Raw genomic sequence first — 20,119 nt, forward strand, 5'->3', positions numbered from 1 at the left:
TAAATTTTATTTGTTAAACAAACTTAGGAGTGATGAGAGACTCATTGAAAGTTTTTTAGCAGAGGACAAAATCAAAATTGTGTTTTAAGAAGATCAATGAGAAGACTGAGTCAAAGAAGACTAGAATCAAAGAAGTATCAGGATGATATCACTAGAGTCTCTATATGAGGTAATAAGGCAGGCAGCCCTGAGTAGTGGAAAGAGCACTGGATGTAAAAGCTCAAGTCTTGAGTTCAAATTTTAACTCTGATATTTACTACGTCATCATTAAACTTCTTTGTTCTTTGATTTTTCTCATCTGTAAAATTGGATAAATATTATTTTCATCCCCTATCTCATAGGATTGTTATAGTAGAAACCTTAATCATAGTTACACATGAGGACTATCTATTAAGACACCAGGAGTAAATCCTTTAAAATCCTTCTCTCTGTATGACTTTAGCTAATTCTATTACAGTATAGTAAATGGAGGGCATATCCACACTGTTGCCATCACAACTCTTTGATGTACAGAAGTACTATATGAATTGATTAACTTCAACCTAACATACAATTATTAAGAATCTAGGATAGGGGCGGCTAGGTGGCACAGTGGATAGAGCACCAGCCCTGGAGTCAGGAGTACCTGAGTTCAAATCCAGCCTCAGACACTTAATAATTACCTAGCTGTGTGGCCTTGGGCAAGCCACTTAACTCCATTGCCTTGCAAAAGCTTAAAAAAGCAAATAAAGAATCTAGGATATTCAGGATATCATGTTAGACACTTAAAATACAATGACAAAAATATGAGTTACTTTTTAGGGATGTTGCAATCATTATGGTAAAGTAGGAAAACAAGTTGGATATTGAGGAAGAATAGTTAAAATTAATTTATTATATTGAAGAGAGGTGTATGAAAGAAGGTTTTGAGCCTGAGTGAGTTTAAGAATGGATATACTATAGACAAAAATGGGGACATCATAGAGATAAATTGATTTATGATCAGGGTAAAAAAGAATGATTGATTTAGTTTTGACAATATGACTTGAGGTATTCAAGGAGAGAGGCAAAAACAGAAGTTGGAAACATAGTATAGAATTAAAGAAGGCCAGAGCTAGAAATTTAAATTTTGGAGAGAGCAAAATTTTAATAAGGGAATGGATGAGACATAGGAGACATAAAGAGTAAAAGCAGAACCTTGATGCATATCTATGTTTAGGGAACAGAAAATGAAAATAGACATAGAAAAGCTCCTGGAGAGCTCCTGTTTTTTGCTTTTATTTATATTCTCAATTTTTTGTTCTTCTTTATATTTTTTGTACATTTCCATGTACAAAGAAGGTGTCTAATAAATGCTTTTTGACTTGATTAGAAAAGACTGAGAAGAACCAGTCCAAAGGTATAAGGAAAACCTTTTAACCCTTTTTAACCTGGAGAAAGGAAGGGAATAAGCATTTATAAAACATCTCTTGTGAACCAAGCATTATACAATTTTTACAAATATTATCTCCTGTGACTCTCACAATAAACATGTGATATAGGTGCTGCTGTTATTGTCCCCATTTTATAATTGAAGAAACTGAGGCAAACAGATATTGTAACCTCCCCAGTGTCAAACAGTTAGCAATTGTCTGAGGTTAGATTTGAATTCAGTTCTTTCTGATTCCAGCTCCAGCACTATATCTATTGAGTTACTTAGCCTCCTTCAAAAAAATAAAATAAAAATAAAAAGATAAAGATCACCAAGTAAAGCAGATGTGAAAGTTATGAAAACAGTTTGAACTAGCAATTGTAGAGAATTTGATCAGAAGTCAAGAGATTTTTAAAAAAACTCACTTAGGGGCCTCATGAGTCTAGCTGAGGGCAGATGGCATGAATTTCTACTCATCTTCAGTTAGTAACCTAGAAAGGAAAAAGGCTGGTGGTGGATTTTCCCAAAGTTTGAGAACATAATGACTGTCCTCAAACAAATGAAGACTTATCATATGAAATAGTGTTAACCCTGGCTTCAGAAAACAGGGATAGCTAGAAAGGGAAAGCTAAAGATTTCAACTAGATAAAAAGAAGGTCTTCCTAATAATTAAAGCAAACCACAAATGGAATGAGAGGTTGCCACAGGAAGGGGTGTTTTCCATCATGCCGCATCACCAAGCAGAAGCAAGATGATTTCTTTTTGGTAATGTTATATTTGAGATTCTCTTTGAGAAGAGGAATTACTTCTTTCTTTATATTTTCTTCTCTAAGAAAACTGGAACATAATTGGTGACTAATAAATGCTTTTGGATTGACTAATCCATCAAATCTCTGCCATTCCTTCTCATTCTAAGATACTCTATTTCTATAATATGTATATTAACTTTAGAGTCAAAAGGATTTAGTACCTTTTCAAGAACAAATTGTTTTTGAGCAACATTTAAAAAAAACAAGTTTTTTAAATGAATATAAATGAAACTGTTTTACTTGAGTACTTATCACTGTGCCAAGTACTGGAGGGGATGACTTGTGGCTTCCCTGCTCTAAATAAATCTTGAAGATACTTGCAAAAAAATTGATCAAATTAGAAATTGCATGTCATTTTCACTTTAAATTCATCATGAATAGGAGGAAATCTGCTAATTCTTGCCAAAATTATACCCAGAAGGTTCTCTTCTGAAGATTTTTAAATGAGAATGAAAGTCAACAGAGATAGTGAGTATCTTCAGTAGGAGTGAGATTACTGTATTATTTATTATCTCATTATGAACCTACATATTTTAATGAGTTCCTTCCTCCTGAGGCCCATTCACCAGAGGGTCTAAAAGAGAAAAGAAGGTCGTGACAAGACAATACAGAATCGGTTCAAGCAGAATGGGACATCAAAGGAAATAGTCCAATTTAGGACTCTGGTATTCAAGGATCAGGCCCCAAACTCCCCTCTTGATGGTGGGAAAGAGTAGGGAAGGGGAGGCTGTTAATGAACACATGATACTCCTTTTCTAGCTCAGTTCCCATCCCCATCATGCTGGGCAAACAAACTGAGGAGGAATTCATATTACCTTGGATCACTGTGGGCTGATGTACACTGTTAAGGGCCATCCTTTCATTTCTTTTAATTTTCTTTTAAATTGGGGGGAAATCTAACACTTTGGATTTTTATTTTAACCTTAAGATAAAAAATTTCCACATTCTCCAAACACCCCACTGGGAAGGCTGACATACATTTCTTAGTCCCTTTTGGAAGCATTGTACAGATCAGGAGAGGTCTGTTTGAACTCAACACTTTAGGCATTCTTAGGAGAATTCCAAGAATAATTCAGATCACTAACTTGGCCGAGCCACTGGAGGGCTCATGAGGAGAAGAACCAATCAGAAATTCCATCCATAAAGCTTGAATAAAAGCTCCCTTGCTCTTTGAGATCTGTCAGCGCGGCAAAGTGTGACCAAAGAAATCTGCAGGGAAAGTTCTGGCTTCACAAAGGAACTCAGGAGTTGGTGGTAGAAATACACCTAAGGTATTGTTTCTGATATTTGCCTTGAATTCCACCCCCAGGGTCAATGAGCAAAATGAGAATCTGTGAAATCAGTCTATTGGAGAATCACAACCTTAGGAAAATTACTCTCTCCACGTCAAGTAAAAAAAAAATGAGCTGAGAAGAGGCAGACCTAAAATGTTGCTTCCAGTGTGGGGAAAAAAAAATCCAAAACTCCCTCTGGCTCTGCTAAACTCCCTATGTGTGCTCTGTGATGAATACTGCAGAAATTGAATGTCACTTATGTTGTAAAGAGTTCCCTGCTCCCAAGTGCACAAACTAAAATCAGCACACTGAGAAGTGTGAAGTTGAAACCATTCAGAGTCACAGTTGTACACATCAGGAATTTTTGAAGACCAAATAAAACTAGGCTTTTCCAACCCACATGATCAGTAGCATAGAAATGGCACACTCGTTCTACAGGACTCACTCAAGTCACTTGTTTTACAATAGATATATTATTCAATAGATATATTCCTGAAAGAGTTGTATGCAAACTGTTATTCTTTTTATTTCATTTTTCTACTATAGGATGATTTATTTTCAGAGATATGGGTCAGCAGAAAATAAAATGCAGCATAAAGACATAAGAAAAATAACACACACACACACACACACACACACACACTGTAATAGAATATTGTTGTTCATCCTTTATTCTCAAAGAAGACCAATGGCACCAGAAGAGTGATATCTTCAAGTAAATTGGATTTAAGTGAGGCAGGGCTGTGCAAAGTTATCAGCCTCACTTTCTCCTTTAGAATCACTGGAATCCAGGGACAAGACATAGGTCAAAACAACTGTCAATGCCCAGTCAGTTCTACCCACCCCACATAAGAATCTAAGTTCCTTGAAGACAAGGACTATTCTATTTTACATTCCTTCATATTCATAACATCTGGCATAGCTTCTTGCAATCTTATTTGCTATAATTGTTATTCTCTTTCTTCTTCTCCTCCCCCTCCTTCTTTGTCTATGCCAAGAAATGGAATCTCTGGTTCAAAGAGTATTAACGTTTTAGTCACTCTCTTTGCATAATTTCAAAATCATTTACTAGAATGATTAGACAATTTACAAATACACCAACAATGCATTAGGGAGCCATCTTTCCATTACCCCTCCAACATTGACTATTCCTATCTTTTGTCATAATTGATAACTTATAACATTTTTTTAAAAAAATAAGATGTCTAAAATGTTAATTGAATTAAATTCACTAAATATTTAGTGAGTATCTACTATGTGCATGGCCACAGAAATCACTGGGTTGGGTTTTTTTCTGAATTTTGGGTCAGACTTGTGATTTCAAGGAAGTTGGGAACTCCTGGTCACATAATCTTCTCTTACAATGCAGATCAGCAACTTCCTTCCAATTAAGTCCTGGGATTTACTTTGGACACGAAAATTAAATAAAATTAAATGACTTGTCTAGGTTTTTCCCTCTTCACTCTCCCCATCTCACATCTTATATCAGAGGTAGGCTTTGAATATAGGACTTTAGCATCAGCTCCTTAACGATTACCTTTTCCAAGAGTCTCTTGGAAATAACTATAGCTACCTAACAAGATGCTAAATTATTCTCAAAAGATGGAGGATACAAACCTGAATTGGGAATTCCCATGGATTGGGAATTAAAATGCCTATGTTTGAATCCCATCTCTGCCAACTACTGTGTGACCTTAGATAAGTTGTACAACTTCTCTGTGCCCCAATCTGTCAAATGAAGTTAAACTAAAAGAAAAATGAGGTCATTTGCTAGCTCTAACATATTATGAAACTCTGATGATTAGCAAGTAAATGTAGGAGGGAGAGACCTACTCTCACCAGAGGAAGTTCTACATTTTACATTTGTTTTTAATGTTGTAAGTAAAGCTGTTCTGCCTTTTTAAGTGTGGACTGGTGCCAGAAGTTGTCATCCTAAACCTTCTGCAGGTTTAAGTTTGAGTTTGGTTGTCCCTTTGTCCTGGCAGAAGTGTGAGCAAGGCCTTCCTTGCAGCAGCTCCTTTCACAGGATTTGGCAGTTTGTGTTTGTTGGGGACACAGATCCACAAATGTCATAACTATCATAGCTGTTTTAGTCTTCAAGCCTGGAGCTGCTGAACGTAATACACTGCCAAATGAGTTGTTGAACTACTCATCAAGATAACAGAGAATAAGGAAAAGATGAAAACAAGGCAAGAACAGAAAGAAGATACTTCCCAAATATATAGCAATAATAATAATAATAATAGATAACATTTTTTAGATAGTATTTACTATGTAATTTTTTATGTAAGCCATTTTTATGTAAGCCATGACTGTAGGAGCTACTTGTATCCTCTCCTTGATGCCAGACTCTTTCCAGAGGATAGAGGGGTTGGGTAGGTAGTCAAATCAAATCTGGAGAGAGAGAGAGAGAGAAAGAGAGAGAGAGAGAGAGAGAGAGAGAGAGAGAGAGAGAGAGAGAGAGAGAGCTGAGTCACTTGCATAACAAGAATCCAGAAAACAAAGAGTAAGATCTTGGGCAAGACCCACAGAGAGGTACAATATGGATGATGAGTCTGCAAAGGCAACAGAAAAAATCAACAGGGAGAGAAAAACACGTAGGAGTTAACCAGGAGAGGATAATGTTATGAAAACTTAGAGAAGAGAGGAAGTATGTTTGGTCAAGAGTGTCAAAAGCAGTAGATAAGCAGAAATGATGAGGACTGGAACAAGACTATCTGAGAGATTATTGATAACTTTGGAGAGAAAAATTTCAGTGTAATGCTGAGATCAGAAGTCAGATTGCATGGGGGCAGCTAGGTGGCACAGTGGATAGAGCACCAGCCCTGGAGTCAGGAGTACCTGAGTTCAAATCCAGCCTCAGACACTTAATTACCTAGCTGTGTGGCCTTGGGCAAGCCATTTAACCCCATTGCCTTGCAAAAACCTAAAACAAAAAACAAAAAAAAGAAGTCAGATTGCAGAGAGCTGAGGAATAAGCAAGAGGAGAGAAAAAAATGGAGGCAGAGGGTGTAGACAACTTTTTCCAAGGTTAAGATTACCCTAAGAGCCAAAACAAATCAAAAACCCACTGTTAGTCCTTCTTAGCTGTCATAATGAATTCAGGTGTGTAGTAGATAAAGTGGTGATTTTGGAATCCAAGGACTTTTAAGCTTTAAATGCTGTGATCCTAAGACTTGTTGGTTCCTTTGACAATGTGGTACAATTTATCCACTTTTGATCATTTTTAAAGTACTCTCATAAAAACATTGATAAGGGGAAAGTTAAAATGATTTCCTTAAATTTAACTTCTTTAAACTTTGTAAGGATTTCATTAGTCTATACTATGCAGTTTGAGCAGAATTTTAAAGTATGGTGCCAATTTAGTCAATATAGTGAGTTTATTCCCTTCTGAAAATGTTTCATTCCATCATTCTTAAATGCCTAATTCCTACAGAACATTGTGCTTGCTTAAGATATAGCCTTATATATAAGTTCCTCATGGAATTTAAAGTCTTAACAAATTAACATGATGCGTAGTCAAATAATTATCAAACAAAATAATGCATCTAAGTACAACAAATTAATACAAAGTGCTATGTAAGGTACTCAAGGAGATACCTTTACTAAATGAGACCATTATTGAATTGTTAAATGAGGGAATGATTCCCTGGGGAGATATCCTTTACTGAAGCTTTAAAAAAATGAGTAGGAATTCATCAGGTGAAAAGAAATAGGGGAAACTTTTCCAGACCTAACTAAGAAACAACATGAGCAAAGGCATAATGGTAAGAAAATATGGGGTATATATAAAAAGCAATGGATACTCCAGTTTGATTGGTATCTTTAAGATGTGGAACAAAGTAGCATTAATCTGAGCCTGGAGAGGTGGGATAGTATTACCTGTAGCACTAGATTTTAGAAGTCTTTGAATGTCAGACAAAGGAATATGAATGTGTGAAAGCTCTACATAATAGAAAACTAATAGATACAGTCTAGGGTCCTAATTCCAATCATCTCACAAAAGATTCAGGTTGGAGTAACAGAGTGTGGATGGTTCAATATAAACCTGTCACTACTACTATAGGAAAAGAAAACCTTAAAACGTATATCTTACTAACTGTTTGGCAGTTAATATCATCTCCAGATACTAAGGACTGCACATTAAAGAGGACATCTCATTTATTCATGCACTCCCTGTTCCCTGTTACAATAGATGATTTAGAATTGGCTGTAGATTATCTGCCTGCTGAGTTAAAATAATTGGTTAAATTGAGAAATCCAAGGAACCTTTGTTTTCTCAAAATGAAACACTAATGTATGCTGAACATATTTTTTGGATGTTTTCCCATGGATGTTAAATATTTCAAAGATTTATGGAGTAATTTTTTGTGGATCCTTCTGATAGTTTCAGACTATATTTCCCATTTTTAGAACTCAAAGTAGACACTCTAACTCACTAAATCATTCCTAAGGCTCTCATAATTCACTATATCAGGCCAATAAGTGAATCAGAAAGAGAACATTTTCCATCTTGCTGTCAGCCCAGCAAAGTTTGAGATGTGGTAATTTTTAAGTATTTTAACCAAAGTAGAGTGACTTACTTAGGTTTTTATAAAATGTTATCCTTTATCTCTCAACCTCCTCTCTTCCAAATCCAGTTTTGAAGTTCATTTAATGCTACTGTCCATTTCAAAATACAAAGTTTAAATAGCTTAAAACCGCACTAATTCCTTTGGGACATCCCTAGGCAATGAAACTCCTAACATTAAAGATTTTCAAAAAGGATCCTAAGTGATTACTTAGCAAGGAGGATGTAGCCTGGATTCATACTTTGGATGGGGATTGATCTAGATGGCCTCTCAGGATCCTTCCAGTTCTGCATTTCTATGATTCCATGATTTCTATGTTGAAAATTGAAGTTTTTCTTGTTCAAACAAATTTAAAATTCTCCAGTTAAAGAGTCTCTTAGTGGCAGACAGTGGTGATATAGTGGAAAAAACTGGCTCTAGAGTCAGAGGCAGTTGTTCAGTCATTTCAGACATGTCTGACTCTTTTTTTACCCCATTTAGAGCTTTCATGGCAAAAACTACTGGAGTAATTTGCCATTTCCTTCTCCAGTTCATTTTATAAAAGAGGAGATTGAGGCAAATAGGGTTAAGTGATTTCCCCAGGCTGGATTTGAACTCAGTTCTTCCCAACTCTAGACTTTGTGCTCTATCTACTGTACCATCTGGCTGGACCTGGATTCAAATCCTGTCTGTAATATTTGCTTCCTATTCACTTAAGTGTTCCTGTAGTTTCTTCATCTATAAAACAAGAGGTTTCAAATAAATGATTTCTGAAGTCTTTTACAGCTCTTGATTTACGATCCTATGAACAAATTATTACTAGGATTGCTTAGAAAATGTTTTCATGCAACTTGATAAATAGAGTATAGAAATCCATGACAAACAATGAAGGAGTCAAGATTCAGAGAATCAGAAACCAAATTCTGGAAGGGACTTTAGCCTAGTTTCCCCATCTCCCCATTTTTAATGAGGAAACTAAAGAAAGTTCCAAAGGAGTCAAATAACTTGCCCAAGACTAAATTGTCAATGAGGGAGAGCTAGGACATGAAATCAGGTTCATCATTATTCTCACTCTACCATGCTACCTCCCTTTAAATTGTCTGAAATATAAACCAGCCCAGTCCAGAGAAGACTCTGTATTCACACATCATATGGTATTTAATTCCATTAATTTTCACTATGCATTGATGACTTTGGTAGTTAAGCTGATGATGATGTTTATTTTTCAATTCCTCCACTAATGTCATATTCATAGAGCATTAGGCACTCATTTGCTAAGGTGCAGGAACATGTTTTATTGAAAAGTAATCATGGCTGTCATTTCCCAAAAACTGATTACATTCTAAAGCAAAGGCTGTGCATACACAAAAGAATTTAAATTTTTTTTAAAGTTTTGCAAGTGACAAAAATTTGGTTGTTTAGTTTTTTGACAACTGTGTTTTAAGATTTGTTTTTACTTTATAAACAGATTCTTTTTCTTTAAAAGTTTTTTTTAACTGAAATGACTGAAATCATTTGTGTGTAGACATACAACCTTAGTTACTTCCACTTCATATCATCTAAAAGGAAAGGAGGTCTATAAATCAATCCCAGAAGAACAAAGGAAATTTACAAAAATAAATATAATGAAGGGGGGGAAACAGGTTCATTCTCGATTTATCTTTACATTAGAAGAACTCAATGACTGACCAAAACAAACCTTCTATAATCATTTGTAATTGCTAATGATAACCTAAAATGACATTTTTATGGATTATTCCAAGGTCAAATAACATTTTGTAATGTTTTGAGTATGTCTTGGGCTTATCTGTATGAGGCACAGAAATCAATAAATCAGACTTGAAAGTAAAACAAAAATTGTAAATCGCCTACCTTCATACTCAATCTTCCTGACTGCTACCTCCCTCTCCTCTGGATGACTTGGGAATTTCTGCTACCTTTCAGCTGACTGAATATGGGATTAATATAATCAAACTCTTTGAACTGAAGGTGTTGGCCAGTTTTATGTTTGCAATAGAAAAATGGCTATTGGTTTGTACAGAAGTCATTTGGGGAAATAAGGTAACTAACAATCCAATAACTAAATTGAACACATGATTTCTTTTAAAAAGTCATTTATTTGACCAAATTATTTCTCCTGGTATTTCTTCTCCTACCAATTTGCATGCCATAAGTTCAAAGATTTAGGTTTTAAAGATCACCTAGTCCACGAGTTCTTATCTTTTTTGTTGTCTTCGTAGGCAGTGTGGTAAAGTCTAGAGACCGGATCACATTACACTGCTTTACATGCGTAAAATTACACACTTGAATGCATGAAATACATAGAATTACAAAAGAAAATATATATATGATAGAAAAATCACTATCAAATTAAATTTTTAAAAATTCATAGATAGAAGATTAAGAACTTCTAATCCAGTTGAAGAAACTGAGACCAAGACTGGTTAAAGTCAGCACACCAAGGGCTAGTAATTAAACTACTATTTGAACTTAGGTCTGCTGTCTTTCCCAGAGTCTTGGCCAGTTTACATTCCCACTCCACTCAACCTTTCCAAAAGAAAAAATCCTACAAATGACATACCTATTATTTGACATCTTTAAAAAAACAGAGTTCAAAATCTTTCAGAAGGGTATTGACCAGTATTTATCTATTCCTTTGAAGAGAGAAGTAAATAATAACCATCTATAGGATAACTCTCCATGCAGAGAAGATACCTGCTGATTCTCTTTTGGGACTAAAGTTGGAAGGGGCTTGAGCGATCTTGTAATACAATGCCATCATTTTATAAATGAAGAAAATGAGACCTAAAAATTACAAATTCATTTGAAACCACCTATTCCTGAATGAATTCCCCAAATGGACCCATTTATTGAATTTTAAAAAGAAACAACAGTGCAAGAAATAAGTTAAAATTTGCCTCCAGAGGAAAACATATCCCAACTCTTGGTGAGAAAGCATAACAATGGCATCCAAATATCCACCAACCAACTGATATAGGTTGGTTAGAATATCATTCATGAAATGTTGAAAGAATATCCATGGGATCTAAATTAGCCCTTAAATTTATCCTCCATTGTACTTTCACAAAATCATGTGAAAATATTCTAGATAATCAAGTATCTTCTATTGTCTTCATTTGTTCCCACACCCCAAAGTGTTTTTCATGGTGCTACTACAAACTTTTGGAAAGAAAAAGTTATTTTTCTTCTTTTTTCCTTAGCTTTGTTCTCCAACATCTGAAGAATTCTGGTTTGTTTGGCTTATATTTTTCTACAAAAGAATCTGCCAACTCTCAACTCTCCATTTGGTTTTCTGAAACAACTATTCATTTCCCTATGACTCCACCAACACAGTACAATAAAGGTCCTCCTAAGTAAATTATTTTTCTCCTTTCTTGTTGAGCTCCCATTTTTAGGGTTAATCTGTGTCCAAAATCAGAAAATGCTTAAACCAAACCATTAAACAAAGCGAGAAGATTGGTAGTCAAGAACAGATTAGCACAATTAAGTCAGAATACAGAGTTCAGAACTGAAATGAAATGTACCAGGTAAAAAAATGGAAGCAAGGTCAATGCATAGGAGAAAAGAGTAACAATGAGCAAATCAGAGTTCTAGAGTGTTGATCGTCACGGTGGAATCATTGTTCAATGGCACACACTGGGTCAAGGTAGAGTTGGAAAAGCATATCACAAGCAAAGGAAACAAAGGTATATTTCTTTTAAATTTTTTTTTATTTAATGCAATAGGGTTAAGAGGGACTTGCCTAAGTTCACACAGCTAGGAAATTACTAAGTGTCTAAGGCCGGATTTGAAATCAGGTCCTCCTGATTCCAGGGCCAGTGTTCTATACACTATGTCATGGTGTATTTCTTAAGTTACAAAAAACTAGAAATAAAATAGGAGCCCAGCAATTGCCTAAATAAATTGTGGTACTTGAATGAAAAATAACATTACTGTACCATAAGAAATGGCAAAATGAAAAATTCCAAGGAGCATGAAAAAATTATTGAAATGAACTGTTGCAAGGGGTGACTAGGTGTGGCGTAGTGGATAAAGCACCGGCCCTGGAGTCAGGAGTACCTGGTTCAAATCCGGTCTCAGACACTTAATAATTACCTAGCTGTGTGGCCTTGGGCAAGCCACTTAACCTCATTTGCCTTGCAAAAACCTAAAAAAAAATGAACTGTTGCAGAATAAATTAAACAAAACAAGGAAAATAATATATACAATAACAAGAATGAAAATAGTAATACCAAACATCAGAACCTGAACACTGGGTAATTTTAATGACTAAGCACATACATCTAGAGAGAAAAATTGAGAAAATGCAGTTCCTTCTCTTCTTTGTAGATATGGAGGACAAGAGGTATGAAATTTTGTATATACTGTCAGATACAATCTTCATGATGACTTGTTTGATTGAAGTGGATTTTCTTTCTCATTTTTGCTCTAATTTAGGGATTATTCCATATGAAAAGGAGGAATATATTTGGAAATGAATGTGTTATCAATTGTCCCTAAGCAGTGTCTGTCTAAAATTTACATACTGATAGACTAACTTAATGACCTTCCTGCCTAACTCTGGGTTGCAATCTGAATTAAATGCATTTTGTATCTACTTTGCTTTTCCAAGGTGGATTGCTGAGATAATGGATTTCATTGATAGAACTTTGGATCATTCCAAGATTTTTGAGTCAGGGTTCTGAGTTCAAATCCTACCTCAGATGTTTTTTTTTTTTTTGCCTTGGGACCTTGAGTCAAGATTTCAGTTTCTTCATCTGCAAAAATGGGGCGATAAATTACTTATATGATCCAATAATCCATGAGTAGTTTCATTTGAAGAATCTCTATAGAAATATTGAATCCCTAAGATAAAACATTTTCTAGCAATAAAAGTTAGCATTTGTATACTCCTTATGCTTTGCAAAGCACTTTATAATTATTGTCTTAGTTTATCCTCACAACTCTGAAAGATAGGTTACTATTATCATCCTTATTTTGTAGATAAGGAAACTGAAACAGACAGAAGTTTGGTGACTTGCTCAGGATCATTGTTGTTGCTTTTATTTTTCATTCATTCTTAAAGGAAGCCAATAATGTCACAGAGGTGAAGTGAATTTAAGCGAATCAGAGGTATGCAAAGTCATCAGTCTCACTCTCTCCTTGAGAGTCATCAAAGTCTAGAGGCAAGACAAAGGTCAAGATAATTGACACCTCAGCTGAGAAAGAGACTGAGACTGAATTTGAACTCAATGCTCTATCTGCTGTGCTACATAGCAGCATCTATATTAATAAAATACACAATTTAATACTCAAAATAAGAAAACAAAATAAGAAAACTCAAAATAATACCATATATTGCCAAAAGTTATATAAAATGGCAATGAGACATAATTGAGAATGGTCTCACCTCTCCAGAGGACTTTTGCATACATATATACCAAAACACATATCATATATCTGTGTATATATATATATATATATATATATATATATATATATATATATAAAATGTATATTTCACACATACACATGCATGCTGAGCAAATAACTAACTCCTGATTTAAAAAATCTAAACATACATTCACGCTCATGATCATGTCAGGATTTGCAAAACAAATTCAAAATGTCTTAATACAATTGACTTTTACACTTAGGCTAATTGGTATAGTCTCTAAATTTCCACTATTTCTGTCATTTACTAACCTTTTGAAAGGTAACATTAGTTCAAGGGGCTGTTGAGTGTCAATGAATATTACTAGGGCCTGGGTGAGTTTGATCTTCAAAGATTTTTATACCCTCTATATTTTGAAAATGTAGAGAATGAGCCCATTGGAGAAAGTGTTTCCAAAGGACTGTACAGATTCTAATCAATCTAGAATGAACTGACTTACAACATGGTGCTAGACACATGCACTCTACTGGCCATAAAGTTTGAGAGAGACAGAGAGAAAGAGAAAGGGAGAGCAAATATGTCACTACCTGATGTTTCCCTATAGGCATCATATGTCCTCCTTTTCAGTACTGAAGTTGGAAGGATCAAATAGTCCTGAATCTATATTCCCAAGATTATGGAAATGGCAATCTAGATCTTCTGTTAGAGAAACAGCAGCATGGCTAATGGATAGCCAGTACTTCTTCATTACCAATTACTATGATCACTTCCTTTGTGACTCACCTCCTATTTTCCTAGTTTTCCTAGAAAGAGTGAGGGATATGAGTGACATCTATTTCTCACTCGTATCCCTAACCCCACACATATACTGGAAGAAGATGAAGAATGTTTCATTAAGCAGATGAACTTCCTTTTTGCTCCTGGTCATAGCTTGTAGAATTAATGGGAGTAGACACAGACTCCAACTTGAGGGGAGGAGGCGACTGAGAGTCTAGAGCTGAGCAATGTATTCTTGTTACATGTTATGATACAAGTGGCTAATGGGGTGGGGTTTTTTTTGGTTTTTGTCATGCTTTAACTAATCTAATTAAACTATGTTGAACTATGACCTTGAGGTGAGTGATTGATACAAATGGGAGTGAAGAAAAGTTCACAAATGAAACATTGACAGATAATTATAGACAAAACACCTAGGAAAGAACAGCTTAAGAGGTGGGACACTGGGTGATTGACAGTTTTATGGTCTTGACTACTATCAGGTTCAACCTATGCTACAAAGAACCTTTTTCTCCTGCTTATTTGTTTATTCAGCAAGAAAAAAGTGAGAAGCTAAAAAAAAAAACTAAAAGATAAAAAGAAGAGAGAACTAAGATAAAATACAAAGAAAAAAGTTAAGAGAAGAAAGATCCACAATTGAAATGTGGTTTAACAATTGATTCATTCATTAAACAAAAATTTTAAGTGCCTACTGTTTGTAGAATCCTGGGCTAGGCACTAGGAAAGATAAAAAGTTTAGACATGTTAGAGTGCTTTGTAGATATGAGCTATTCTTATTATCTAGCCCAGTAAGTTGAATTTTATAATTAGCAGACATGCCATATTTTGCTCAACATGAGCTGAAGTCTTAAAAATATGTTTGCTTTCAGGAGGTCAAAGAGTCAGAATAATTAATTGAGTACCCGCAATAGTCGGGGCACTGAGGTAGTTGCTGTGATACAATACTAGGAAAATAAGCCAAAATTCAAATAGCTTATAGTCTAATAGAGAATCTAAAATCAGCACAAAAGATGATGCCAGGGAATGCATGCAAGGGAAAGATGAAGACAGACATAAGCCAGCAGTTATAATGTGTTGCACTCTCATCCTAGACACTCGCTTCTCACTGCATTTTAATAATAATAATATTGTTTCCTGGGCCAAATTCTACCTTTGTGAGGATTTCTTCTCAATCATTTTTATAGAATTATCCTCCATAGTTCCAGCCGCTAATGTTTATATGTACCACCACCTCTATTCCTCTTTACTAGACCCTTCTCCCTTATCTCTCATACCCTTTCTCTTGGCATTCTCATCAGTTCCCATGGATTCAGTTATCATCTCTATGCATATGACTCCCCAATTTGCATATTCATCCCTTATTCCTCTGCTGAATTCTAGTCTTATATTGCCAACCACTTATTGAAGAGTCCACTATGGGGATCCACTTGGATGTTACATGAATTTCTCAAGTTCAATATGTCCAAAAAAACTGTATTATTTTTACCCCTTGATCAACTTTTCTTAAATTTCCTAGTTCTTTCAAGGGTGCAGAAATACTATTTTGGGGTCAGTCTGATTAAAAACTTTTTTACATAAAGTACATGAAATTATGTAAAAACCATGATACTATCATCACAGCTATACTGACATGATGTTTTTCCCCTCAAGTCATAGTGATGAATTGCTTTGAGGTACCCATGCTCTCTTGCCAGGTTCTCTGTGTAATCAAAGTTAAACAAGGTATCTACCTCCCCTGTACCTTTCAGTTGCTCAAAAATCCTTGTCCCTTTCCTGCCATAAGAACACCATGGTTGTCCAACCCAGACTGTGTATACTTGGTCTTTCCAGATTAGTTTACTTGCCAAGATGAAAATCTCTCCCTCTTTCCTTTGCTCATGGTTCCTAGGAGATGTCATCAATTCCCACTGATATAAAAGGTAAGGACAGTCTGTTCTAACCCCAAACCAAGAAGTAACTACTTCCCAAAAATTTGGAAGGCAATTTTCTTTTATTCCTCCCCAATCTAAGCCTTTCATCCTGTCTGTCTTTTCACAGAATGTATAAACAAAAAATTGTACTAAATCAGAACCAACCTTGGTGAAGGTAAATAGTCATCATCTAACCATCTTTAGTCAGTCAAATGTAAATACAAAACATTCAGCTGAGACCAAGAAATGCTTTCTCCTTTCTCCACTATTTACAATGTATTTGATCTTGGACAAGTGATTCAACCTTCCTAAATTTCACATACCTCATCTATAAAATGTGGTTAAAAGGATATGTATTACCTACATTATGAGATCTGAGGAATTTTGAGGAATGAGTGTCAATCTCCAGATTTATACTTGGGATTCTTGTGTTAAGATGATAAATGGGATGCCAACCATTTAAGTCTAAAGGAAGATGTGCCCAAAGTCTAAATTGTTCTCCTTTTCTCTCCACTGATTGAAATCCCTGGTGTTCTTTAAGGATCAGTTCAGCTCAATCACCTTAAGGAAACTTTTCCTGATCCTGACTATATGCTGATACTTCCTCTTCTAAGATTACCTTGTGTGTACATAGTATCTCCACTATTAGATGTAAGCTCCTTGAGTGCAGATATGGTTTTCATTTTATCTTTGCATACCCAGTGCTTAGCATAATGCCTACACATAGTGGGTGCTTAGTAAATGATTAATTGATTTGAATCAATATATAGGGTATTTAGAAAGGCTAGGCAAACAGACTATAAAAATGATAAAAATGTAAAGTTTGACAATTTCTCAGAGGTCATTTGTTCCAATTATCTCTTTCTTACAGATAAGAAAATGAGATCTAAAGAAGCTGCAACCTATTCAAAAAAAATCACAGCCAATGAATGGCAGAATCAAGACTAGAATATGAGTCTCCTGACTCTTAGACCAGTGTTTATTCTTATACAGCATTATATTTAATCACTAAAAAAAGTTTACTTGTAACTATAAATTTACTTTCTGATTTCTCAAAAAATATTTGATGAATGAATGAATGAAGAATGAATTCCCTAGAGTTATCTGGCTTGTTAGTTCAAATCCTTTACAAAATTCACTGCATTTTAGATGTTAGACTCTGAATTATTCAATGCTTGACTTTCATTTTAATAGTACATATTGGATGCATCAGGAAATCCACATGATAAACTATCAAATTATATAACCATTCTGCAGAAGCAGAACTCCCTTTCCCCATTAATGATACCCTGACCAAAGTAAGATTCATATCATTTTAAGCTAAATGATTAAATTAGAAACACATCAAAACCCAATTTCAATCCTATTATGATTTGCAATCTATGGAATCCAAATTTACCAAAATTTTACATGTAAATTGTTTTAATACTACATTATATTTGAGGTGTTGTTCACCTTTAAATATTGTAAACCTATTATTCTATGTGATTTGTTAGTGCCTAGAAAAGAAAACTCTGAGTTATACTGGGCTACCTAATTCCCTTGAAATCTTAATGCTACCACTTATCTTGAGTCATTTGAGGCATGTCCTCCTATTAGTTACCACTCTGACATTGTCATAAAATGAAAGATTCCAAACCCACACATTAGCTTTAAAATATGTGGTTCACTCAATCTCAGAAGTACTTGAAGTTAGTCATGGGTCATGATGAAAAAAAGATGATTTCTGGGGTGCCAAGAAAAATGGGAGAGTGTAAATGTGATCTATAACAAGGAATGTGTTGTAAAATGTTGTCCTTTTCATCTCCTTCAAACTTGGAGATCATCAGAGTGGTGGGAAAGAGAATGAGGTTCTCCAGCAGGGTCCTCCCTCCCTCCCTCATGTAAATCCTATAAAATTTCAAGCAAAATAGTAGTTATCACCTTGGGCATCTCCCTAGAAAGGGTCTGGTCCACTCAATGAGTAGAACTTGAACTATAGGATTTATATATTTTTAAAGAATATTATTCTGGGGTCAGGACAATGGGGTAAATGGTTAAAGATAGATGATAAAGTCTCATCTATGCCTCTTAGAGGTAGCACAAAACTTTCACCTCCCTTAAATTTTCTCACTGATCCCAACAACTACAGCAATTGTCAATCAGGTTTAGTTTATCTTACTTCCTAAAAAACATCTTTTGACTTTTCTTTCCATTGCCCTGATTCCCCCATCTTCTATTGACTCGATTCTGAGTTGGATTCCAGAACCAGTAGTAAAAGCATGATTCCCTTGTCAGACTGTCATTTCATAGCCATGCTGATTTTTGAGATCAGTTGCTCCATTTCCATTATTGTCTCTGAACTGAATGAGAAGTAACAGTGAAGTATTCTGTGAAGCTTGTTGAGCTGAAGCTTATTGAGTCTTACAGGTTTAGATTCCATTCCCATCTCTTACTTAGGGTAGGAATAATGTTTGTCCTGCTTTCCCAGGATGCCTTTACAGACTTGAGATTAGATTGAACCTTGGGTTCATTTTGGGGCTAAAATTCTGATATTTCCAGTGATTGAATGAACTTGTGAATGTTAAACTAGCTGCTTTTCTACCTGAAGGGGATGGATTCAAGAAAGAGTTGTCATAGAAGTATAATGAACAAGACTTGGAAGCTTATTAAGTACAGAAGGCAAGAGAGAAGAGTCAAAAATGACTTTGGAGTTGTGAAAATTGTTGACTACAGTGTCAGATCCGAAATCAGAAAGACTTTAATTTGAATCTGGTCTCAAGCTAACTATGTAAGTCTGGGGAAGTCACTTAACCTCTGTACATTCTTAGTTGTTTGGGGGGGGGGGGGTTGGGGGTTTTTGCAAGGTAATGGGGTTAAATGACTTGTCCAAGTCACACAGCTAGGTAATTATTGAGTGGCTGAGGTTGTATTTAAACTCAGTTCCTCCTGATTCTATCCACTGTGCCTTCTAGTTGCCCTTTATTCTTAGTTTTGAAGGGGACCTATAAGATCATGATGTGGGGGATGGGTGAGAGGGAATGGTGAATGATGAGTGATGCCTTGACTTACACATGAATTGGATTTAAAAGAGGTAGAGTTGCATAGAGTCATCAACCTCACTCTTTCTTCCAGAGACATCAAAATCCAGCAGAAAGACAAAAGTCAGGATGACTGGTAATTGCCCAGAATGTAGTAGATGACCTTGGCATCTTCAGTATTTGACCAAATACTTCACAGCATCTGTTTCAGTCACCTTCCTGGCCACTGGAACAAATTGTTATCACCCGTGATTCTATCATAGTGATATAAAAACATAAGCTCACACTTTAATGAAGTTTTCAAGAAGCTCTATTTTTTCCTTTGAATTTCCATTCCTTAACACTGTGTATACATGTAGTTATTTGAGAACTATTTCTTGAATGAATTAAGTTGGATAAACATTTTGAGGGGAACTTAAGATTGAATATATAGCTTCAAAGGATCATTTGGGCAGAAAAAATTGACTAAGAGTTGCAAGGAAGAAAATTTAGACTAGAGATGAGAAAAACTTACTAAAAATAAGAACACAAAAATAGAATGATCTATCTTGGAAGGTTTGAGGTTCACCCTCACTGGAGTTCTAAAGGCAAAATCTAAATGACCACCTGTCAGATATATTGTAGAGGTGACCTTTATTTATGTTCTAGTTGCCCTAAAGGACTTCTGAGGCCACTTCCATTGCTGAGGGGTTTTTTTCCCCATTTAACTTTATAAAAGTAAATAGAAAACAGGCAGTTCTATTGAGGTCCCTTCAGGTCTTTCTTCTTGATCCAGAGTCAAAACATCTAATTTCACCCTCATAATTAGAGTTACAGCAGAGCAGCTGTTCCCAGGCTTCCCACACATCAGTGGGGTTACAGAAAGGATGTTATAATAAGGCCACTTGAAAAATATATCCTTTGGGTCCAAACTTGGCATCCTGCAGCTCATGGAGGGAGCCAAGCCTTTTTTTTTAAATAACATGTTGACGAGCTTCATTCAGTCACTAGGTAA

The 20,119-nt window shown here is 35.4% G+C and overlaps 1 long non-coding RNA gene across 1 annotated transcript in view; it reads left to right on the plus strand.

Annotated features, from left to right (window-relative positions):
* LOC141520098 (uncharacterized) overlaps window positions 1-11,392 on the plus strand; it is a 53,230-nt gene extending 41,838 nt beyond the window's left edge. The window contains exon 3 of the long non-coding RNA XR_012477545.1: window positions 11,245-11,392. This is a non-coding gene — a long non-coding RNA (uncharacterized LOC141520098). The remainder of the gene's footprint in view (window positions 1-11,244) is intronic.
* The last annotated feature ends 8,727 nt before the right edge of the window (window positions 11,393-20,119 follow it).

The sequence above is a fragment of the Macrotis lagotis genome, chromosome 4 (genome assembly GCF_037893015.1).
Source record: "Macrotis lagotis isolate mMagLag1 chromosome 4, bilby.v1.9.chrom.fasta, whole genome shotgun sequence".
Lineage (NCBI taxonomy): Eukaryota > Metazoa > Chordata > Mammalia > Peramelemorphia > Peramelidae > Macrotis > Macrotis lagotis.